Here is a 26845-nt window from a genome sequence, read left to right as displayed (position 1 = left end):
TTTTGAAAATGACTCTCAGGAAATGTTTTCTATTTTCCTATAAAAGTATTTGATTTTTGTTTGGTAGAGTAGGGGAAAAAAGGAATAGATAGGAGGAGATAAGCAAAAGGGGAGGGGAGAGAAGATATGATATTAAGCTATTAGCAAATATAAATCATTGCAAACATTTCAATTATTTCATTTATTTTATCTTCATTTTTGTTTTTGATAATGTTTCCATTTACTGATATGAAGTCAATTGATAGAATAAAGTATGTCTACTACAACTCTCAATGAAATAGCTCTTAAATTATTTCTGTGCTTAGGTCACTTTATGTAGTTAGCTTCAAAGAGAATAGTTTTGTATGTACATGCATGCACACAAGTACATGAAAGGTGTATATATATATATATATATATATATATATATATATATTTATATAGGAAAGTTAGGTGGGGAGAAACTTTTACTAACATTTATAGAACATAGAATGTTAGACCTGGAGAGTATATTTAAAATAAAGTATCCTACCTTCCTTTAGTTTTTACATAAGGAAATTGAGGCGCAAATATATTATATAGGATCTATTGTAGATTACTCACAACATTATTGTTAGATTTGAAAAGAGAACCCTGTCTTGAATCCCAGAGATTTGAAATTATGCTGTGAAATACCATTTCCTGGAATTTACACTCTTATTTCCAAAAGACCTTCCATTTCCATTATGTCTGATGGCAAATCAGAGGTAATAGGTCTTTGAGCATGTCCCTGAAGAATAAAAAAAGATTTTTTTTTGTGTGTGTGTGTGTTTGCATTCATTCTACCACTGAACTTTTTAGATATAATTCTTGATGATTGGCACCTCTGTATTGTGAAACTATAGGGTTATTTTTGGTCATTGTCTTTGGCTGCAGTCCAAAGGGGAAAAATCTTGCATAGTATGAACTTGAAGAATAGATCTCCTTTTAAGACTTCTGTTTCTTTGTATTTATCTGTCACACTGCAAGAATTGAGATAGGTAGATCCTGAACTGATTAAACTGACATGGGTATGAATGATGATAAGAACTGGCCTCAATCTAGTATATGTCCTTATGTATATGAATGCAGCTCTGAAACTCCATCATGCTTAGAAGCAGATAAGGAAAATACAATTCTTTCACAAACCAAAACTACCAGGATTACAATGGAATCCATGCATGTCTTCTGGAAGGGATTTTCCCTAAGGATAGCTAGAAAGTTTACCAATAAGAATGTGATCCATTAAAAGTATTTGCCCACTGGTAACTAGTGGGAGCAGAAAGAAGACAGAAAACTGGAAACACATCAAACTTCTTTGAGGGTTTGTTGTTTTATTTCCTTAGGTGTTCATATATTATCTTTATAACTTGTCTTTAGAAGTTGCCAGTGTGATCTATTCACGGAAGTTTATAATACCTAATTCATGCAACTGAGAGGAACCCATGCAGGTCTTCCTGCTATCTTAATGTTACTACTGTTGGGATGATTTCATATTAATGAACAGACATAGACCAGGAAAACTGCAACCTTTAGGCAAGTATCTGAGCTATAAATGACCACAGAAAAGGTACACTAGGAACTTCAGATAGGAAAATGAAATATAGCTGTCTGGTCAGAATATGAATCATTTTACAGTGGAATGTTGTCTAAAATCTATCTATTTTGGACAAAATTGAAGAAATTTGATACAGCTATACACTATTATGTATAGCTTGAGGATAGATATTATTTCATGTTTGTTTTCATATCTTTAGAGCTTACCACAGTGCTTGGCACATGCTATGTGTTTAATAAATTATTGCTAATGTGATGTGTTGATTGTTTGCCTGGAAGCAGTGTGGCATGGTGGAAAGAGCATTGACTCTTGAATAAATGAATGATGGATGCACAAAATGCATTTTTGAGATCCTTACTTTGTGCTTGCTAAGTGCTGGAGTTACAAATACAAATGCAAAGACAATTCTGCCCTTAAAGAATTACATTCTAGAACATCAGCCCTGAAGTCAGGAGGACCTGAGTTCAAATCAGATCTCAGACACTTAACACTTCCTAGCTGTGTGACCCTGGGTAAGTCACTTAATCCCAATTGCTTCAGAAAAAAAAAAATTATATTCTAATGGAGGAGACAACACATATAGAGAGGTATTATGCAGAACGACATGTTAGTCAGAAAGTTGTAGGAATGGAAAGTTGAGTCATAGTTCAGTAAATTAATATATCCAATTCTAGGAAAAAAATGATATGGTCACGGTATCTAAAGCTAGAAATGGTGAAGAAAAAAATGGTATATGCGGTAACAAGGTAGATGGCAGTGCTGTGGAGAGTAAGGAGTGAAACAGAGCATCTCTTGCTTTTCCCTAAAATATTGGTATAGGAAAAACAATCACCAATCAGGGCAACAAGTCCATAGGGTAGATATTTCAGAGATGGAAGGGCAGAAAGCCTGGAACCTGGTTCTAGGTTATGATGGTAAAAGAGTTAGCTAGACTGTGAAGAAAATGACAGAGTAGAAAGTGAAGTATGAATAGGGTTTACTTGAAATAATGACTCGGGAGAGGCAGTCAGCGATTAGGAAGATGGTGTTGTAGGATAGCAAGAGACAGAAGAATGGAAATCTCAAGGGCATGATCTTTGGGGTGGGTGCTAAATTTGTGGAGGATATGGCTGGGGGGGATGCACATAGTTAAGATACCTGGCTTTATATTTCAATGTTTTACTCTTACCACTTATCTGACATTGTAAAAGTCACATCATCATCATCATCATCATCATCATCATCATCATCATCATTATCATCATTTCTTGCAAGTGTAGAGCATTTTAATACAGTTGGCAAAGCTGAATTAAATGATATAATCTGGTAGATAATTTATATATGTGTATATACATATACACATTATACATATTTATATAATATTATTTCATTTCATTCTCACAACAATCTGTGAGGCAAGTATAATTATTTTTGCCATTTTATAGATGAGATCGAGATTGCTGAATGGCTTGCCAAGGGGGATGCATCTAATAAGTGTTAGAGGAAGGTCTGAATGCAAATAATCCAGCACTCTATTCACTGTGTCACCTAGCAACCTCTTAAAGCAATGGTCTCTGGCTAAATTTCTCTTGGTCTCAGTTCCCTCTTTTGGAAAATTAGGAAGGCTAGAAAATATGGACTCTGACATCTCTAACAGTTTCATATCTATAAGCTTCTGGCATTAGAAAGTGATTTTGTTTATAAGAAAATCCCATCAAAGCCACATCACAACATTCCAATGAAATATCATTATACTGTGATTATAGTGTGACACTGATTCTGTAGATATTCTATGCATATTGATTTAAGACACTCATATCAATATTTTATATGTACATGCATATATAAGAGATCTAGAGGATGAGTATATGAGTGAAAAATCTAGCTTCAGAAAACAGAATCTGAAAATGTAATTGTGTTTTTCTTGAACTTTTCCCAATTTAAATTTACTTCTTTATGTTAGGGATTAGTAATCTCTTCTGTGTCATGGGCAGATCTCCTTTGGTAATCTGTGAAAGACCATGGATGCCTTCTTAGAATAAGGTTTTTAAATTCATAAAATATACAGAATACCAAAAATATTAAAATAGTTAACAAAAATCAAATGAACATACATCAAAAGCCTCAGATTTTAACAATCCTTGATATAAAGCAAACAATGTGTTGATTAAGATTTTTGAAGTGTTAATTCCTAATATCATGTTGAAAGTTAAAGTAAGAGAAGTTAATGTGTGTCGGAGAGAAAATTAGAATACTTTATAAATGGCAGAGATTATAGAGTTCTATTTAAATACAGACACATATATACACACAGAGTGTGTATTTACTTGACCAAAATGTACTAACAATCAGGCCTATTGCCACAAAGAGCAGAGAGCCAAAAATTCAGTGCCACAACCCAGCAGTTCAGCACCCTGTTTGTTACATCAGGAGAAAAGATCATTTAGCTCAGACACACTCACATGATTCTGACTAGTTGTTAAGGACTCACAAAGATCTGAAAGCCAGAGACCATAATCTGTACCATTAGGGTGCAAATCAGCTCTCTTGACCAACAACATGGCTCTCTGTTGCCCTCTGCAGGGACAAAATTCAGACATCTTGTTTAGCAAAGGCCAGCCAGAACTGAAAATGGAAGAGCTTGTAGACCTTGGGCCTTGGAACAAAATGCAGTTGTGGCATTAAATCTTGATGCATGTCTGGCTCTTTAAGGAGGGAGCCATCCATTATTGTGTGATTTAAATAGCAAGTAATATTTTAAGGAACCATGGAGTTAAATGTTTGAAAGGAGACAAGAGACTTGCTGACTTTGGAAAATGGAGTAACTTGGTTAGTAATAGGGTTAGGTTATTAGAGAAGAAGAGTAAAAGGGTTTGTTTTTTCAACTTTTTTTTTTTTTAAATTTTCCTTCCCTCTTGCTTCATGCATGTAGTCTCTTATGGGGTGAGCTTAGAGTTAAATAAAAACAACTGCATTTGTATATTTAATACTAATGTTAGTGGAACTAATAAAAAGCAGTTTGGTCACAGAAAATCAATTCAGCAGCTATTTCTGATTTGGCTTTCTGATAGATCAAGCCTCTCTTCCTTCATCGGAGGATCTCAAAATGGTTTGCAAAGGGGGGTATGATTTCTAAATCTCCTCTTTTACAGAGAAAACAGAGACTTGAATTTTAGAGTGACTTGGATAAGAACACACTCAAAAAGTAAATGTGATTCCCTGTGTTTAAATATATATTCTCCATACCTTAATTTTCAATGAAAATACCTTCACATTAGTATGCTTCCCAGGTTGTTTTTACTTGTGTGTGTGTGTGTGTGTGTGTATGTGTGTGCATTTTACATGGTCCATCAAAAACAAAAAGTACATGCATTCTTCAATAAATTTTGATCAGCTTTTACTAAAGATGGTAAAATTATGTCATTTATTGAGCTAGAGTTATAGGAAGATGAGAGATCATCAAATCCAATGGCTTTATTTTATAGGCAAAGTAACAAATACCTAAATAACTTGCTCATTTTCCTATACATAGTTAGCATACTGGGTATGATTTGAACCTAGGTCTTTCAGATTGAAGTTTGTGTACTGAACCATATTTATTTTATATTTCTTGAATATTATGTCAAGTCAACAAGAATTTACTAAATACTAACTTTAATAAGCACTATGATAAGGTCTGAAAATAAAAATACAAAGAAAAAGATATAATTTTGTTAGTATTTTATTTAATAAGAAGAATTTTATAAGTGGCAAAATCTCGCTATATATGTATAAATAGATTCCTAAGTTTTAGTTTATATATATATTTTTAACCAACAACTATGGATTCTTTCTTTCTATATGATCATTTGTGCCAATATAACCAATGTTCCATTGTAAAAATATGATTGAACATGGAGTTATAATAAATCTGAATTCAAATGTTGGTTTTATCACTTATTACCTATGTGACCTTTGAGAGGTGCCTTACCATCTCGGAGCTGAAGTTTCCTCATCTGCCAATATATGACTATGTTTCTTGGAGGGGTTAAAAATAAGTGTTCTATAAATCATAAAGCTCCACAAATTACAAACTATATTTGTCAACATATCTTTGAGAAACATGATGGGGATATTTGGGAAAGAAGTTAAAAATCCATTTGTAAAAAAGTATCTTTAAAAAAAAAAAAGGAAACAGAAATGTTTTGAGGCATAAGAGGTTAGAGTCATGGTCTCGGACGTGTTTATGATACTTTGCTATACACATGTGACAATCCAGTTGGTTTACTCAGATTCATAAAATCTCTGAGCAACAATGAAAAACACCCAGAAACAAAGATTTTAAGAGCAATATAATATGGGCAGTGATTCTCTATGTCAATGTGGTTAAACTCAAATAAAAACAGGGGCCACTGTGTTATAATCTTTATGTGCCTATGGATTATATAGTGACAGTTTTAAAGTGTTTTATCTGTCATTGTGTTTTTAGTTATTTCATTAAATTTTCCCCAAATTTATTTAATCTAGTTTGGGACATAGTTGGAAGTGTTATGAGTTGAATACAGCTGTTTGCCACATTGTTTGACATCTCATGTTTGACACATTGACCAAAAATATGGTCTATACTATTAATGGATTGTCTCCAGTGTGATTTTAACTACCCATGGTGGTGAGATTATTGGTGTTTTTTTTTTTTGGGGGGGGGAATTTCATAATAGAAGTCTTTAAGATGAGCTATATAGGAAGGTTAGGAAATATAGGTTAAATGTGAGGATTATGTTAGGCAATGCAAACTTGATAGAGGCAGACTATAAGATAAATTCATAGAAAGAGAGAGAATGGATAAACCCAGAGAGAAGCACTGGGATTAGAATTTGGAAAAGAACAGAACAAAGGACAAGAGGACTCAATAAATGGGAACAAGAAAAGACAGTATGTTTAAATGATGGAGACAAGATAACAACAAAGGATGATGTTAATGGTTTTTAGCATCCCAATGACCACCATAAAAAATGACTGTACAGCTGAAGTGAAACTTTATAAACTATTTTCTGGCATGTTTTGAGGTATTTATCCCCCAGAAAAACTCCACATAGCAAATGGCACTGCACTCCATGAATGATTATTACATTGTAATTCTCAAGAAGCTAGAGATTTATAGCCCTTGTATTAAGGTAGGGAAGGTGTCATTTAACTTATTTACTTGTTATTTATATTGTTTCATGCCTTAATCAGATAATTTTTGCTACTGGATTTTGCTATTTTGCTATTGACTCTAGTAAATATATCAATCGTATAATGCATTGATTTCTGATTATATTTCTCATAGTTTCCTCCTTCTAACAGTCATACTGAACCTGAGAATAGTTAGATGATGCTATAGGAATATGGTATAATTACATTGTCAGTAAATAGGCAAAATGAAATAGTCAAGGCAATAACTATATAATTAAAATCCCAAATAGCTTTGCCTTATATCTCTGAATAATAGGAACAAAAATGGATTATTGTCTTGCCCAAATTATCAAGATAATTGTCTTATTTGTCTATGTCACATTACATGTGTAGAAACAGCCTTTGGGAGATGAACCAGATGGAAAAGAATGATTTATATATGACAGCTATGCATGCCTATATACAAATATACATATATTCACATGATTCCCTCTTTATATATGTTATAGCATGATGCAAATGTCACCTACACATCTTTCATCATAGGTGATAGGAAAAAAATCTATATATGTATATACATATACATAAATATGCAATAGGAGATTTTGCTATACATATATATAGCTTATGTGTATATATACATGTATGCATGAATAAATATATAAACATAAAAACAATTTATCTATATATATGCATATGTATATATTCCTAGATATATAGACATGTGACAAACATATCTCTCATATACATATATAGTTATACACACATAGGTATAAATAACAGAAAGATCACTCATATGTACATATATACATATACATAGATATATTGATATGTGACAAAAGATATGTGTTTAAGCAGATAGTGTATGAAAGGTAAGTACATTACTCAAGTAGTGCTACTAGTTTTAAAAGTTGCATAATTCTGGGTATATAAATGGGCCTCTTCTTTCTCCATTCCGGTTCTTCTGTAGTAGCTAGTAGCTAATTATTACACATATTAGATTAAGCATTGGTCAGAAAACTCTTTAAGGCCTCCAATTAAGAACCAGAATTAGAATGAAAACAGCACAGAGACAAGTCACTAAGATGATTAAAGAGTTGGAAAACAAGATCCATTTATAAAAGTTAAGTGAGCTGAGATCATTTGGCTTGGGGAAGAAGAGGTGAAGATGCGAGTTAATAATAATTTCCAACTATATGAAGGGTTATTATACAGGAGATAGTGAACACTTAACCTCCATTCTCCATGAGAACAGGACAAGAGTAAATGGGTTTAAACTGAAGGCTTGAGGACTTATGTGGACTATGAAGAATATCTACAATGAGAATACAGGGTAAGGAAATTGATATTTTGTTGCTTCCTTCCAGTCCTCTGAACTGAAAAGTATATACAATTAAGACATTTGACCCAGAAATGAAAATGTTGTTTTTATGTGTTTATAATATTTCTTAATTCATTTTTTCTGTTATGTAAAACATTTTCTCATCAATGGAATGAGGGAGTTGAAATAGATGGTCTCTAATGTCTCTCAGCTCTACCTCTATGATACTATATATGACAGCATTACATTAAAATGAAAGGCTAGATGAATTTAATTAAAGAAAATGTATATTTTTTGTAGCAAAAAAAATGTACATCCCCTGACTAAAGACGAGAGAGGATATTTCTGAATCATGTTCCCATGTTCTTCAAACTGCAATTCAGTTTTAGGGACCACTATTAGGTTCACATAAATATCCATAGAAGAGGAAAGGTAATAGCTAGAAAATACAATGTATAATATGCCCAGTGGGTTTTATAGCACTGAATTTGGAGTAACCAAGAGATCACTGATTGACTTTTGGCTGAAATGGATGTGAGGAAGACACAGAAAGGGAAATGTGAAAGCATATTTACTCCAAAGTTTTGCTTAAAGCCACCTCTGTGTAAATGGGTATCCTTAACACACACACACACACACACACACACACACATATATATATATATATATATATATATATATATATACAAATTTTATTCTCTATAATGTGTGATCAGCAGTTCAAGATGGTTAACTAAGTATAAGTGACTAAAGGTAAAAGGGGCCATCATAGCTGAAAGCAAGATTAAAAGCAGAGATTCACAACAATGTCTGAGCTAAGGCTCTCAAGAGGCAACATTCAAGTTTTCAGATTTCAAAGTCTAGTAAGATGGTAAAGTTCTCCAAAATATCATTGGAGAAGATGGTATTGATTGCATCAAGTCTCAGAATACTGGGAGCTTCTTCATTAAGATTTATGACCACTCAAAACAGATTGGTCTAGTAATCAATAAAGGAACATGAAAAAGTGACTATTTCTGTTTGGTAGTAAGGGGATTGAGTTGCTATCCAAGTACATCTATCTTGGAGAGACACTAAAGATGGACAGTGAACTTTGAAATTCAGTGGAAGAAAGGGAGCAAATTTGGTAGTACTTGGGACAGTGACTCTCATGTAGAAGACATTATGTTAGTTGACTGACAGACTGATAAAACATTTCTGGATCTTGAGTGCCACCTTTTTTTTTTTTTAAATACCATGTTTTTATTCATATTCGTTCTCCATAATTCTCTTTCTGGATGTGGAGGGTACTTTCTATCCCAAAACTATTGGAATTGCCTTAAATCACTACATTGTGAAGAAGAGCCTAGTGCATCACAGTTGATCATCACATAATCTTGTTACTGTGTACAATGTTCTCTTGAAGAACCACAATTGAATGCAACTTTGAGACAAAACCTGTCATCTTCAATGCCAATTGATTCTACAGGATTGGAAGGATAGAAATAATCCATCACGATAGAAAATTACAAATAATCTAGAGAGAAAGGGTGAAGTATATGGTGAGCTTCAGTAGGTAGTAGTTGAACATTGAATTGCATCATTCAGGAAATAATTTCTTGGAAAAGGAGTTGGGCCCATTATGTTGATGGCACAAAGTTTAAGAGGCACAAAGTTAAAAGAATACTGTTAAAAGACAGAGAGATGATTTATAGAACGGCACAAACAAAAATCAAAGAAAATGATATGTAAATATAATCTCATCCATCTGTACTATGGCCTGGAATGAGAAAATTGATGAGATTACAGAACTAGTAACCTGTCAAAATACCATTTATATTCTCAGTTGTTTATATTGCTTTTTTCTTCTTTTTCATGTTAATTTTTTTGAAAAAAAGATTGCTTTCTTTAAGAGGCAAGCATTTTGGATATATACTTTGGATAAATAACATTTCTAAAATTCTACAATGCACATAGTGTCCATGCTTATATTTATTTTATAATTATATTCATTTTAATAATATTGGCTTTAGAATCAAAATGTCAAGAAGATTCATTTATTATTTGTTTTGTTGGGTATTGAACATGTTTCTAAAGAATTAGCTCAAATAATAGCGCTAATATTCATGATTATTTTATCATCTAAGTTTTCCAACATAAAAGTGATTTCATTTCCCTCATCCCCTTCCTACTCAAAATGGTAGACAAAGGAATTAAGAATAATAATATTATCCGGTGTTAAGATGGTTAATGATCATCATTGTCTCAGCTATCAGAATCTATTAAGCAATTAGTCAGTCAATCAACACATTTTAATCAGGGGGCGATTATTTGGAAGTCACTGTGATAGGAATATGCCTGAAGCAGAAGGGTGGAGTAATTTCACAGGTGTTGCTGACTAGTTCCTTTGCCTGGCCTAGGAGAAAAGGGTTAGGTTTCTGCAGCTAATGTGATAGCTGCTGCCAGGGTATCAAATGCAAACCAAATCCTCTCACTGGGGGAGAACTTCAACATTAATGACAGAGTTTCAAAGCCAGATAGGACTAGAAGTACTCAGAGAGCCATAAGAGGAAAGGAAGAAGACAGCAGCATCATAAAACTTGGTCTGGGACAGAAAATAAGTAGATTAACAGTTCAAACAGGATTAGACCTTTCTTGCTCAGATATGAGTTGAACTAGATGACTTTGTATAAGCTATGGGTTTTATGCATCCACAACTATTTTATCAAGAATCAATAAGCTTGCTCTTTGCTAGGGCTGAGAGTAATAAACTCCCAAACAGCTAATATATAGGGCAGTTAGATAAGGGCTTCTTGTCTCTTGCCTGGCATGAGTAATAGAACAATCAATCAAGCATTTTCAAGTACTAATTTGTGTCAGCCACTGTTAGGTGCTGTAGACACAGACAAAAATAAACATTCCCTGCCTTCAAGGATGTTACTTGTTATGACATGTGAACATATAACACATAGATGAAGCAGATGCAATGTATTTGTATGTGGGTAGTGGCCCACCAGGAATCCAAAGTGATAACAAGACCTTATGTGGGAGGAATCTTCCAGGATATGGAAGAATGTAGGGATTCTAAGAGTCATGGATAAAGAGAAGGGGCATGCTAGAAATGTGGGTCATTGTTAAGGACACAGATTTAGAAGACTGATTGTTATACAAGGATCAGAAAAATAAGATTATTTGGCTGATATGTAGAATGCATAACTTACTCAAAATATTCACTTCCTATGACATATTTATTCACTATCCCTCAGTCACATATAAGTATGATGAAACCCTTGATTTTTCCATCTCCCACAAATGTATCACCTTTATGGTCAAAATTCTGATATCCCATTATCTGACTATTATTTAGTGACTTTCTCCCTCTACCTCTGTTTACTATTAACAACTCTACTTTTTTCAGTATTAGGAGAGAATAATAGCATAAAAGCCAAGAAAGGAAAGAGGCTCACGAAGAAAAGGAGCCAAATTGTGTCAAATGCTGCAGAGATGTGAAGAAGTATTGGGATTAAGGGAGGGGAGAAGCCATTAGATTTGGAAATTAATAGATCAATTTTTGTTGCATAATGAAGTCAGATACCAGCTTGTAGAGGGTTTAGAAAAAAGGTTATAGAATAGGAAGCAAGCAGGAATTCTGAGTATATGCAAGTATGTAAAGTTTAGTCACAAAGAAGAGGAAAGATAATCGAACAATGCTTAATAGTTTATTTTGGGCAAGTGAGATATTTTGTTTGTTATTGTAGTTATTGTTGGATTAGACTACAGGAGATATAGGTGTGTTGGTAAGCAATGGAGAAGCAGATTGAAGATTGGTAAAATAGTGAGAGTGAGAGAAGTTGAACTGCTAGCAAAGACAAGATGACATAGTATTTAGGGTACATACACAGAAGTTTGGTCTGGCAGGGAGAAGTAAAGAAGGAATTAATATGGTGATACATGATGTCACATGAAATCTGAGTCATGGGAAATGAGGAGGAGGGAAGAATTGGGAGCTCTCAGGGAATCACCCAAATTTCTTTAGTGGAATACAAATATCCTTAATTGAAAAAGTAGGGACAGAAGGTCTCATGGGATATATGAGAAGAGATGAAGAAGTTTGGAATCACCACTGCAGTGAACAAAATTGTGAATGGATTAAAAGAGTAAAAAAATTATCTCTAAGAGAGTACGTAGTGGGATACAGGTATTGGGGTAGAGAAAGACAATGATTTAGGTGCCGAAGCCATTGAAGAATGGAGAATGTCTGGTGAATCTATAGATAAGTGTTTCCAGAATCTTAATTATGTGATAAATTTAACTTGAATAATCCTTAAAGAAAGTGAGGTTTCTGAGCAAATGTAGCAAAGAGGGAGTCTGAGAGTGGCAACAGAGAGTAAGGAGTCTTCCTGCTCCATGAATTTGAAGAAAAAGGCATCTAGTACTAGAAAGCATGGACAATTAAGCAGTGTCATCAAAAGAGAACCAGGTCTCAATGAAAATAAGAAGATAGAAATAGTAAGAAAATAAAAGGTTTAATATGAAAGCAAGTTTTAAAATATGGAGCAAGTTTTCCAGAGAACACAATGGAAAAGATTGGATTGTTCTGGAATGAAGGAGAGAAGGGTTTAGGGCCTTTGAATTCAGGATCTATAATAGCAGTGAGGTTCAAGGGATATGATATCTAAGAAGAAAAGAACAAGAATGGGAACAAAATAGGGGATGACTTCCAAGCCATGTTAGTGACTAGAGAGCAGTTTGTTATGTAAGACTTTTCAAGGCTCTAAATCCATGCCCAAATTTATGACAAGTGTTGATAACTTGTTGTTATCTTCTATGCTTCTAAGAAACACCAGTTTCTTTTTATACTTTTAAATACAACAAATATAAGTACAAAGTAACAACATTGTCAGTCAGGAGGCAAATGCAGAACCTGAGGCAGTCCAGTCAAAAGGCAGGAGCTGGAAGTTTGATATATCTAATACAGAAATAGCTTCCAGAAAATAGGAAAGGACATAATAAACTAAATGATTAGGTGAAATGTCCAAAGACAAAGTTTCCCTGAGTCTCAATTTGCTTATCTATGAAATGAGAAAATTTTGGTATCTAAAGTCCCTTGTAACTTTTAACATTCTTTGATTCTATTACTTGTACTTCCAAAAGAAAAACTGGTGTCATTACCGATCTCATGGGCCAGTAACACCTTGAGAATCTTTTCTATGTTGTAGGAACATCAGATTATTTTAAGGGCAGCTCCGGAAACAAAATCTGTAGAGCGTGGGTAGAGGGAAATGGATATGTGTTCAAAGTCTTTATCTAGCAGTCACAGGAAGAGACATTTCTAAGCTTGAAAAGGGCCTGAATTGTCAGACTAACTTTGAAGTGACTATGTTTAGTTAGCTATTGTTTGAATATTTATGTTGTATAATTTAAATATAGATTTTTGGTTATTTCCTTGGCCAAAAGGTACATGTGTGTGTACGAGTGTGGGCATGTATTTGCTGAAGTAAGAGAGGAAAATATCAAGCAAAATGATTTGTGACTGGAAAAGAAAAACCAGAGTTCATATATAGCATGTTTCCTTGCAACTCAGTATTAGCATGTGTATATGGTGATAAAAATTTGCAGTAATTCACACCACCAACACTAGTACATGCATCCACTACTTTTGATTTGACCAATAATGTATTTCCAAATGTTAATTGAAACTTATTCATTATGTTGACAATTTACTGGAAGAGTGTAAGAGGAAAACTGATTCTTTGATCAACTTGGTATTGCATCTACCAGGTTTTTCTGTTTGGCTAACCTTCCCATTCAGCTATTAATGTTTTAAATCTCAATCGCTATCTGCTCACAACTCCTTGACCTCATTTATAAAATAGAGCACGTCAAACACTCAGTTGATGGAATGAATTGCCTTCCACTGGACTAAGATCTTAGAAGGCTCATTTTACATGACATAGATCCCCACCCATAATCTTTAGGAGAGAATTTGAATATATGAACCTATATCTTCTCATTTTTATTCTAGTTTCTTGTTCAATTCTTCCAATGATGACAGAAATTCATTGTTAGCATAAGAACTAATCTCTGCATATAACCTCCCTCACAACATACATATGCACACACCCTTTATAACACCAGATTTTCATCTGGAACATGATAGAAACATAATTGAGACATGTTTGTGGCTCTGAATACAAAGAACAGAAAACCACTTAAATCACTTCTATCTTACTGCTTTATAATGGTGATTTATGGTGGGGAGACAGGGTGTTAGGAGGTAGTATTGCATTGGTAATTAGAGGGCAAAACAGATGTTGAAGCCTTCATTGTAAATAATATTTCCATTAGAATAATCCTTATTGCCCAGTGCTCATTTTCTATCTTTCTTATTGGAATATACTGAGAGGAACTTAGCTCCAAATAGTATTCACCAGATGAGGGATTTACTAAAGATGAATGATATATTTTGAAGTACTTTACACTCAGTAAAATGAGGATCAAAGAGTTCCCATGGACAAAGTCTCAAAGACCATCTATCAAAATTCAAAAATTAGTGAAACGATTTATTAATTAATTCATTAATTGATTTATTTGTTCAATCAGTAATTCATTCACTTGTTTGATTGTTTACTTATTCATTTATATAGCATTCATTCATTTATTAATTTTAATTATCTTTTATTTATCTGTGTATGTGCATGTATGTAATATATGTGCACATGGATTTAAATATCACTTTTAATTTCTAGAATATTGGGGTCATATTGTCAAAAATTTGAGTTCTATGTTCATGGAAATGCCATTCTACCCTAAAAACAAATATCATGGGTGTTACATATCTATTGCACATACACACACAATATAATATTTAATTAGACCCTTGTCAATATTTATATATGCCCATATGTACATTTGAACTTATCCAGATACACATATATGCATATTCATTTATGTACAATTACACATACACACCTGAAGCATATGCTCTACCTATTGGCAGAGAGGTGATGGATTCAGGAAGCAATATATGATATTTTTTGAATATGGTTATTAAGGGAATTTATTTTTCTTGGTTATGTATATTGTCATAATTTTTTTTCTTAACACCAGAGGAGTGGAGAAAAGTGAAAAGTGTGAGAGAAGAAGAGATAATATATTTATTTTCATTAAAAACAAATTTTAATTTAAAACATGTGCATACCCACATATCCAGGTGTATATATGTACATGTATGTATGTATCACCCAAGTACTGCATATATCTAGCATGCATGAGTATATGTGCATATTATGGTAGACAGACATATGAAGCTGTGTTAGAAAAAAAATCTAGCTCTTGATATTTAGCCTAGTGGAAAGACCACTTAGTTTAAGGCATAATTCTGCTACTTAACTGTTTAACCTGGTTTAAGCCATTTAGCATTCTTCAGATATAAACTGCAGGGAAGAATCCATGTTTGTAAAGATCAAATGAAATAACATATGTAAAGTGCCTTGTAACCATAAAGTGTTCTACAAATGTCAGTGATTATTACTGTTTGTTCTTTACTCCCCTTTATTCCCAGAGAGGATGCCAAGGGTTTTGTTTCTTCATCTGTTTGTTGGTTTCTCCATTGTACCCTGGAGAGGCTAGGATATCAGAAAAAACAAAGTTTCTTTGAAATTCAGAAAAGTAATATCTTTAATCTTTTCCAAAATGACCAAAGATTTAGAAAACCTCAGCCTAGAGTTTTGCTATTCTGTCAAAATGTAAGGGCAGTATCAAAGGATCTGAGGTTTTTTAGCTGGGCATTAATTTAGGCATCATCTGGTCCAAATCCCTGAATTTGCACATGGGGAAACTGAGGTCAAAGAGATTAAGTGGCTTGCCTTAGATCATTGAGATAGGGAGTATCTAAGGCATAAACAAATATCAAAAAATACTATGACCTAGCAAAATTTTATCATTTCCACGTAATAGTATAAATGGTATAAAGGTATAGCCAAAAGACTCAGATTCATTAGATGGACCTTTGTTGTAAGGCATGTTTGCATTAACCCTGCTTAGTCTATTGGCAGGATAGGCATTAAACAAGTATTCGATAACCAAATATTTATTAATCGCATATACAGTGTACTAGTTGCTAAGGATTATGATCATTATTAATTTTGGTCTTTCCTCTAAACTCCAATCCCTGATTTCCATCTGACTATTGCATAAAGACTTCAAGATGCAATAGAATGATCACTAGATTTGAGTAGCTTTCATTTATCTAAATATATATTTGTTAATATATATCCCAGCAAATGCCAATTCTTTCACTCACTGCCATCTGACATTCGATACATAAGTTCATTTTTCTTTTATTTAAATTATGACTAGGTAACTTTATGGCCCCTCCCAGTTCTAAATATGTGATGCCATGTTCTCTACTTGAATGTCCGAAAACTCAACAAATCTAAAAGTTTATCTTTTCCTTCAATATATACCTTTTATTGCAGCTTCTTTTAACATTGATAGAACAACTAGTTTCCAAGTTATCCAGACTTAAAACTATTTTTTCTTTTTTATATTTTATTACATTTACATTTCTTTTTAATAAATATTTAACTTTTGGAACAAAATATTCATTTCCATACTTAATACAATAAAAAAGACATGAAACTTTACAACTTCCTATTCCTTTCAAATACACAAAAAATTATCATGTAAATTTGTGAAGACTGAGTTAATACCCTGGATGCCTTAGAATCAACTGGAGTCAGGATAAGCAAAAGTCCTTGGTCTTTATTCTTGGTCTTTAGGGGTAGAAGTGAAGGGGATGGACATAGGATCTCCACAACCTCCCTTTTCCTTGTCTAATGCCAAAGTGACTCTGGCTTGTTTTACTCTACCCCCTAATCCCTCCTACAATTCTCTGAATATACCAAAAGATCGAGCCAGCACAGAATAGTGGGAAGGGCCATTTTCCAAGGATGTGCTAATAGAGTATTGTCCATTTGCTAATTAGCCTTAAGTGCTCTGTTGTCTGATTCTAGTGCAACAACTAAGAGTTTCAGGCCTTTACATAAATTTCTGTTTTTTTCTTTACTGCTTTCCTTCCAGTTCCAGAGATGGCTACCATTACTTGCAAATTTATATGAATATTTGTATAAATGTGTGCATATTTGCACAAATATGCAGATGCATACATCTGTATATGTATACATATAGGTAAATGTGTGGGCATGCATGTGTATATATATATGTGTGTGTGTGTGTGTGTGTGTGTGAGTATATATAAATTTACTCTATACATAGTTGTATCAGCTCTCTTTCTCCAGATTTAGCATCTTTTTTTCTTTTTCTTTTTCTTCTTTTTTTTTTTTTTGCTGAGGTAATTGGGGTTAAGTGATTTGTTCAAAGTCGCACAGCCAGGAAGTGTTAAGTGTCTTAAGGCCAGATTTGAACCCAGGTCCTGCTGACTTCAGGATTGGCGTTCTATCCACGACACTAACTAGCTGTCCCTAGCATTTTTGTTTTTTTTTTTTTTTTGCTTTGTCTTTTATAGTTAATTTGGATATTTATAACTACTTTTCAATGAGCATAGAAGATGCTTAATTTGTGGAATTTAATTGAATCATTCTCAATTTTTACATTAATATCCCATATCCAATGAATTGCCAAGTCCTATCAATTTTACCTCCATTACATTTTTAAATATTTTCTTTATTCACACCACTACTAACCTAGTTTAGACCCTTATAATCTCTAAACTGAAGTCTTCAAAAAGGTTCTGACTCAAATATTTCCTTCTACAAATGCATCCTTCACACAGTTGCTAAATTAATTTTATTAATGTGTAAGTATGGTTCTATCTCTACTCAGGTTAAAATATTTCTATGATATTCTTTTGCCCAAAGGATAAAACAGAAACTCTACTTGAAATTTAAAGTTCTCCAAAAGCTGAATCAGACCTACATCTGTGGCCTTATTTCATATTACTTTGTATGAACTTGGTAGTCTAGACATACTATTTTACAAATCGTTCCTGTTCTAATTTTACACTTTCCTACTTGGTTGTATTCATACATTCCTATGTTTGTAGTATATGCGGTTCCCATCTCAAGTCTAATGAAATCCTTCTTTTTTTTCAAGGCTTGAATCAAGTCCACGCTTCTTCACGTAATAATCCTTGATTTCTCTAGATAAAGTTGGTCTCTCACTCTTCCTTTTTATTTTTAAAGTACTTGTCCTGAGCACTCCTTTGCCATTATTCCTCTGTATCACGCTGATGTGTATATATTATTCTTCACATTCTCTCCCAATAATTACTTTATTCCTCTATTTATTGTAATCTTTTGGTAGAACTATGTTTTTTTTTTTTTCATATTTTCATTCCATGAGCCTCCTAAAGCAGATATTTAATTCATATTTATTTAATTGAATGCCATTGTCTTTCCCCTAAATAACCTTATGAGACATTATAGGATGAAAGTTTATTATTAGTCAATATTGATATAATTATAATAAAATCTCAATTTATTACGATTTTATAATACTAAATGTCAGGAATAATTAGAGGTCTCTCTTAGATGTCTCTTTTTGTCTCTGCTTCTGTCTCTCTCTGTCTCTGTCTCTCTAGTTGTCTGTGTCTGTGTCTCTGTCTGTCTCCACTTTCTCTATCTCTCTTTGTCTTTTTCTCTATCCTTTTTTTTTTTCTTTCCTCCTCTAAAATAGTTCGGGTGATAGTGGATGGAACACTGAAAGACTTGCCTTGTTTCAGAAAGACTGGAGTTCAAATATAACCTCAGTCACATTATCTGTGTAACTTTGGTCAAGTCACTTAATTTTTCTCTTCCTCAGATTTCTTAATAGCACTTGCCTCCCAGTTTGGTGGTGAGAATAAAATGAGATAATATTTTTGAAATATTTTATAAACCTTAAAGACAGAAATAGACAGATTGTTTCTAGTTGTTGTTTCTGTTTGTTTCTAGTTGTTTCTGACATTTTCTATCATAAATGTTCCCTATTAGAATTCAAAGGAAAAGCTGTAAATTCCTTTCTCTGAAGAGGTTCCCCCAAAATCTCTTTAGGTTAAGAAATTTAAACCAGAAAGGAAAAAAGGAAACACTGCTTAAATTGACAATTTTAATTGCCTAATGATTTACAGTTTTCCCATATATGTATCCTTCATTGGTAATTTTGGATTAGTGGTTAGAATTCTGCTGGGTAATGCTAGGTAATATGGCTGTCAATCAACTATTATTTCATCCCTCACACTATATCACTGTTACATCTAGATGATGATGATCATGGTTACTACTACTACTACTACTACTGCTACTACTATTGCTACTACGAATAATTTAAGAGTATGATTCATTGAATCTCTGACTTGTCCCCTTTTATACTTGGTCACACCTTTTCCTATCCCAGTATCAATCAGGGAAACCATTATTGTAAAGGGTAAATACTTTAATAAGCAGCAGTTGGACTGGATTAAATAGTAGGAAAATTAGAATAGCAAACAAGACTATATCAGAAGCAACAACTGCCATTCTCAATTCCTGTCCTCTTCCTTTCATGCTATTCAGGGGATGACTTTTTCTCTTACTGGAAAAAATAAGTTCATGAAAACCTGGGTGCAGCAGATAGGAGTAGTTCAATTATTACTTATTATCAATCGTGGCCATTAACTTGAGAGATGACATTATTTTCCCCAGCTTCAATGGCTACAGAAATCCTCAAATATGAACTTTTGAATTCTCCAAGCTGCTCATCTATTGATTCAGCCTGGCAGGACCTCATTCACTCTACCCTAACTAGCTTCTATGGCCAAAATACGGTTCCATTCACTTTAGAATATTTAGAGATAGGGAGGTGAGCTTCTTAGTACCCTTCTCCAAAAACTCCCATGCCTATTCCAATAACAATCTCTCCTGCATTTTTTCTTTTAGCCCTTTCAAATGTCAGTTTTTGGTGACAGCTGTGATACACACCTCTCCCCACAGAAGCCTGTAAGAGATCACTTTCAGAATTTATTTGCTCTTGTGTCAAAATACCTTGAGATATGCAGCACATGAGACAAAGACCATTAGACACTGAACTTTGATGTCACACCTGGTTACATGTGAACAGTTTTGATCAGGAGGAAATTCTAGGCTAAACTGGACAATGAAGAAGCATACAAAATGACAGAGGCAAGGTCCTCACATAAAAATCATTTTGGCTGCCTGATTAATCAGATGTAGATGTCTTCTTTCCAATGATAAGTATCAGAAGGTTCTATTTATTTTCACCGTTAGCGAAAAACTCTTATCTTTGAATAGGTCACTTTTAAATTGTGCTGCCCTAATGTGGATATGGATTAATATGGACATAATGAAGTCTGGCTTTATAGTTTAAAGCTGGAAGAGATCTGAGTCATCATCAAATATAACTCTTAATTTTAGAAATAAGGAAACTGAGGCCAAGGGAGACAAAATTACTTATTCAAGGACATGCAGGTAATAAACAAGAAAAATGAGTTTATTATTTTTCAAACCTGAGTTTATTAAATTTAGCTCAGGAAATATTTAGTAAGTGCCAACTGTATGCAAGATAACACTCAATGCATGTGAAATAGAGATGAAAATGGCATTTCTTGCCTCAAGAAGATACAAACAGAAGAATCATGATATAGTCGGAATAGTACTAGTTCTGAAAACAAGTAATCTATGTGTAAATCCTTATTTTACATCTTAGTATTTGTGTGATTTCAGTTAAGACAAATTTAAACCTTTGAGTTTTACTTTTCTCATATGTAAAAGGATATTGTTGAGCTAAATGACCTCTATATTCCTAAATCCTCTAAATACTTTATATATAAAACTCTAAATCCTTTGATTCTATGATTTAATAAGGTGATAAAAAAGATATAATTTAAACTTTAGTGCAAGTTAGGAAATAATAAATGCATAGGAAGAATGAAGCAGAAAAGCAAGAGGGAAGAAAAGATAATCACTTTGTAGTATCTGGAAAGAACCGGCATTTTAACTGGACATTGAAGGAAAGAAATGTTTCAGAAGTCAAAAGCATTGTAAGAGTTCATCATAGAAATCAAAGCAGCACAGATGCATTCATAGAAATGAAAGAATGGGATGAACTTAAAGAATGACAACTAACAGAACTGGCCAAGAATTTAGAAAGTATGGAAAGGAGTAATATGAAATAAAGTGAGAAAGGTAGATTGCAAAGAGATTATTAAGGGCATTGATTATCAAGCAAAGGGCTTTCTTATGTATTTGTTTTAAAAATCAGACTTAACATGACAATAAATATGATAAATATTCATCCAATTGAACATAATTGAGTTCGATAGAAAGATTATGTGGTAGCACTGAAAAGTTGAATTGCCATAGAGATACTAGAAATAGAGAAATGAATTTGGAGGTTACTAAGGTCCTAACCTGGAATTGTGGCCATGAGAGTGGTGGAAAGGGATGTATACAATGGCTTTCTTGAAGGGTCACAGATCACAGAATTGCACATCTGGAAGAAACCTCAATGCCGTCTAATTCAACGCATTAATTTTACACATGAGGAAACAGAGGTCTAAGACTCTCATTGAATTGTCCAAGATCATATGGCTAGTAAGCTTCTAAGACGGTAATTAAATCCAGGTCTTCCTGACTCCAACTAGAGAACTCTATTAAGTATAACTAAGTGATTTGACCTCAGCTGCTGGTTGAATTATAGGAGGTGAGAAAATATATGAGCCAAAGACAATGTAGAAATAAGCTTTAGGAAATGCATTAGGAACAGGTCCACCTGGATGGGGAATGAGCCAAGTAAACATATTCCATTGAACTTCTTTGATATGATATTTAAATGCTGATGGTATAAGAAGTAAAACAAGTTGTGATGTTTAGACCTTCTGCTTTTGTAAACACACAAATAGCTATAGTTTTTCTTTATGAGGGGAGGTGTGAAGTTTGGGATATGTGTCCTGACTCTGCTATTAAACAGCTCTAAGGCTATGGAGTCAGCATTTAAGTTTCCTGGCACTTAGTTTCCTCATCTATAATAAGTTATTTTAGATCGATAATTTAGATATTTAGATATAAAGTTATTTTAGATAACTTAAATAAGTTAGATTTTAGATACAGTAGGGAAATGTTGTAAGAAATATTTTGTAATATTTGTAAGCTGTAAGCATAATTTAAAGCATTAGTTAAAATTATTACTTATTCTATTAGTGGAATTTCTTAAAACAGCATGTTTTCTATCCCCAAAAATGTACATGCAGGTACACATATAGTTATGCACACACACACATTTCACCCCTAAATAATTGTCAATCACATATATCATTTTCTGGTTTACATTCATTCCCAGCATCCTTTGCCCTCTTGGGCTAATCCACCACTACACTTCAAAGTAAAGATGTGCTTTTATATTCCATGTGTGTAAACAAGGGGAGAAAGACTTTTAAATGGAGCTTGGAAAGTCTGTCCATAGCACACATCCCTGGATACAAACATCAGTACTATAGAGGAACAGACCTGTCAAGTTTTATTCATCAAAATTGAAAAGATCTCATTTTATGCATTTTAAAAAAGTTTTATATCTCACTCTAGAGATGAAGAATTTTGCTCTATGTCTTCATGAGACTATTCATAGCTGACTCATCATTTTCATTTTTCAATTTCTTCTCTTTCAAACTGTTGGTCAGTAAAAAGGAAACTTTTATATGTTTGTTTTGTATGAAGGAGAGAGATCAAGTTTTATTTCTTACATAGTTCAATTCTGTTAATGGGATTGATTAAATTTAGGAGGTGAATCTCAATTTTACAGACATATCTTCAAACCTGTACTTCAGGTTGCTGATATAAAAAAAGGGTATACTTCCTCAACATAATGAGTGCCTCACGTAGCAGTTGTTGTTGTTTTAACTGGCTCAGGGAACTTAATACATAATAGAGGAACTTCCAGTAATGTTACCAGGCCTCAAGTGTGAGACTAAGGCCCAGATTCTCTACAGATTGGGTTGCAACCTATTTCCAAAGGGTTTTTACCAATTATAGTTCTCAGCTATGGGTTTCTTGTACAATGAAGAACACATTGGAAGCTAGGGAAGCAGAAAAGTTTGAATCTCAGGTCTGCTGAGGCGATTGGCTAAGTCAGATTAATTAACCCTTCTGAAATAGAATGGCAAGAAACACACTTATCATTCCTGCTCCCCAAATTGCCAAGAGGTTAAAATGAGATAATATTTTTAGGTAAAATACTTTATGAATTCAAGCACTATTTAATTATGTTATGATGAAGACATTGATGATAAATAGTATTTGATGAGCCTCCTAGAGGAACATACCTCCTTATTCAAAAACTTCTTCCATTCCCATGAGTATCATATTGATTAAGGGCTACTTGGAGAGGAGGCATGGAGAAGGAAGGAATGATAATACCAACATCTGTTTCGTTACCTAACACTCAACTCAGTTTGGTTCAATGAATATTTATTGCACAAGTCTGACCATGTCACTCCCTGCCTTTAAAATGAAAGAAAAAGTAGGTAATTTTGTTCTTAGATTGTGTGCAAATGTAAAGCCAAGGGTTAAGCTGTTCACCAGTAATTTTTTTTTCTTTTAAACAGATGGTGAATCCAAAGCGCTTGAGCCAGATCCTCCCCCTCCTCTTCTGGTCTTTTTGTGAGTTACCTACATAATTGGACCTAGCTACACCTCTCTTGGCTGCCTTCAGAGTTTTGTTAGCCCCTTTGGCCTCTGTCATTAGGTTCTCCTTCACTTGGCACGTTGCTGCCGCCTGTGCAACCTGGCTGCTGAGCCACATACTTGTGTCTGCAAGCAGGCATTGCCAGGTGATAGCTTCCAGGTGTTTGCCTACAGGAAGTCACTGAAAGTCAGTGCAAATGTCAGAGCTATAGACATTCAGCTCCAAGGGCCTCTCAGGCAAGGTCACACTTTAGGACAGCCTCTTAGTATGCCTTCGCCACAGGGGGAAAAATATAGACTGAAAATGTGGCCTACTTTGCCTCAAAGGGAGGCTGACAAATCTCAGTTTGCTTTATTTAGGGGAAGAAAAAATCACACACTCAAATGCCCCTTGGCCCTGAGGCAAAGAAGAAAAAGCCAAGTGTGTATTTGAAGGAAGGAAAAAACCACCCTGACTGTGTCCACACATGGCAGGTAATGACTCCTTCACAAATGAAGGCCTCTTTGTCTCCTGGAAACTTGGCATTTCTTCCTTCATGCTCAGTGACAAGAAATTCCCCCCTCCAAAACTTGAGCCATCTGGGTTATTAGCAATGTAATCAATCCTAGCCAATAAATCACCCCACCCATCGTTCTTGACAACAAATTCTATAGTGTGTTAAAACATTATAATAATGACAGCATGGCATGATCTATGAGACCTCTCAGCACCATCTCCTTCTTCCAGCTGGGAAAATTATGACCTCCAACATCTTAGCAGGCTTCTCAGTTATGAGCACTTGCATTTGCTGAACAGACTTCTGAAACTTCGTCAATCAAAACTAGAGGGATGGATTCAGCCACCTGTCCATTGGCAGAAACCTTATTTTAGAATCACATTGGTACACTATCACTATCACCCCTTCCCTCAGTGTTGTTAATGAAGTGGCCCTTCATTTGAAAAATAGTTGACAATAATAATTCTTATAAAGTTGTGTAGGGCACTAAGAGGTAAAGTTACCTGTACAAAGTCAGTCAGTCATTAAGTAGTTATTAAGCTTTTATTATATGTCAGGCATGTATGAGAGATCTGCTGAAAAGCAAAAGCATGAACCTTGATCTCAGGAATATTATGTCTAATAAGGGAGAAAAAATGGCAAATAATCATGCACATATAAGATATGATGTATAAATAAAGTCTATCTCAGGAAGGGAGGGAGGTAGAAGTCAATGAAATAGGTAAACCTCACATAGAGAGTGAGACTTAATCTTGGTCTTAAATGAAGACAAGGAGGCACAAGGGAGGAGAGAGAATATTACAAGTATAAGGGACAGCCAATGAAAAGGCAGAGTGAGGAGAATACCATGTGAAAGACAAAAAGCCACTAGCTAATTCTAAGAGTTCTGGAAGGGGAGTGAAGTAGAAGAAGATTGGAAAAGTAGGAAGGGGTCAGGTTGTGAAAGACTTTAAAAGACAAATGGATGATTTTAGATTTGAATGGAGAGATAAAGGGAGTCACTGTTTATGAATAATGTGGGGGATGTTTATGTGTGTATGTGTGTGTGTTTGTGTGTGTGTGTGTGTGTGTGTGTGTGTGTGAGACAGTGATATGTGGTCAGCCCTGTCATTTAGGAAAATAACTTGATAGCAGAATGGAGGATAGACTAGATTAGCCAGAATCTATGGCACATTTTAATTTGTAGAATAGCTCATGATCTGAATTATTTGTTGGGTTTTCTTCACTGGGCATTTTATTTATTTATTTATTTATTTTTGGTGAGGCTGTTGGGGTTAAGGGACTTGTCCAGGATCACAAAGCTGGTAAGTGTTAAGTGTCTGAAGCTAGATTTAAACTCAGATATTCCTAACTCCAGGACCTATTGCGCCATTTACCTGACCCCCAATAGGCATTCTTTACACCAGTAAAAATCATTGGTCTACATAAAAGAACAGTAACAGCACTAACCATAATATTTCATTAATATGGCAGTATGAGGTTTGCAAAATGCTTTACACACATTATTCCATTTTATCCTGACAAAAAGCACTTGAAGAAAATCTAATTGGTATTGCAATTTGACAGATGAGGTAAGGAGAAGTTAACTGATTTGCTGAGACCCACACAGATAATAAGTATCCATAATGAGGTTTGAATCCTCACTTGGAGTTCTCTAATCTATTCACTATATTGTCCTGCCCTGCTTTGGGATTCAACTGTATATACATACACCCCTTGAAATTGGTTTTCTTAGATAATCTGTCTGGGATTCTGTGCTTTTTATCCTTCTCGTAATCATTGAGTCACTATATCCCTGAACCCATTGATTATTGTGATTCTTCCCATTTCATTTGAAAATGTAAGAATGGTACAATAGATCTTGCTATCTCACACCCCACCACAATCACAATGATGTGATATTTCATGGGAAAACTCACTGAATCAATCATTACATATATTCTTGGTTGTTCATTTGTGTCAGAGTCAACATTTCTTGAGAATCTACCAAACTTCTGCAGTGAAAAGAATATTCAGTGATTCCCAATACTAGCAATATGATAAGAGTATGTACTTTTGAAAAGCCCCAGGGAAAATTGTGGATTATTTCTTATCAGAAATACAGGAGAGATGAAATATTTAAAAGGAGATATAAATAGACACCTGCAAGCCATCACTACGCACACAATATTTTGGAATGCATGGGGATTTGTTTTAGCCCAATTCTGACTCCCCCTCCCCATGATAGTTAAGACTGTCAATTATGTTCTATAGTTAATCTGTGCCAAGAAAATATTATCCAAGAGCACTTTAGCAAAACTCGTCTGCTAGATGTGAAAATAACAAATTGTTTAGGGAAAAAACTTCCCCGATTTTAATTCCCGATTAAATTTGCATTGCTGAAAATAAGTAATTTTCTTATGCATTTTAACTGACAAATATTTATTCCCTGAAATCTTCTAAATTCAAAAGTCACACCTATTAGTCACAGTGTTCACATGTATTCCTATGCTTATCATCTAGTTGTATCCTGCATAGGTTCAATGCACAAAGGATTAGAACTATGCATCTAGGGAAACATTCCAGAAAATTCTTTACTTATTACTTCTACGGAATCTTTCCCTAGTCAGCAGCAGCTGACAAGAGATAGTACAGTACAGTGGAAGGAACATTGGAGTTGGTCAGGAGCCTACCTCAGATAATT

The sequence above is a fragment of the Sarcophilus harrisii genome, chromosome 1 (genome assembly GCF_902635505.1).
Source record: "Sarcophilus harrisii chromosome 1, mSarHar1.11, whole genome shotgun sequence".
Taxonomy (NCBI): Eukaryota; Metazoa; Chordata; class Mammalia; order Dasyuromorphia; family Dasyuridae; genus Sarcophilus; species Sarcophilus harrisii.
This window is presented reverse-complemented; position numbering follows the sequence as displayed.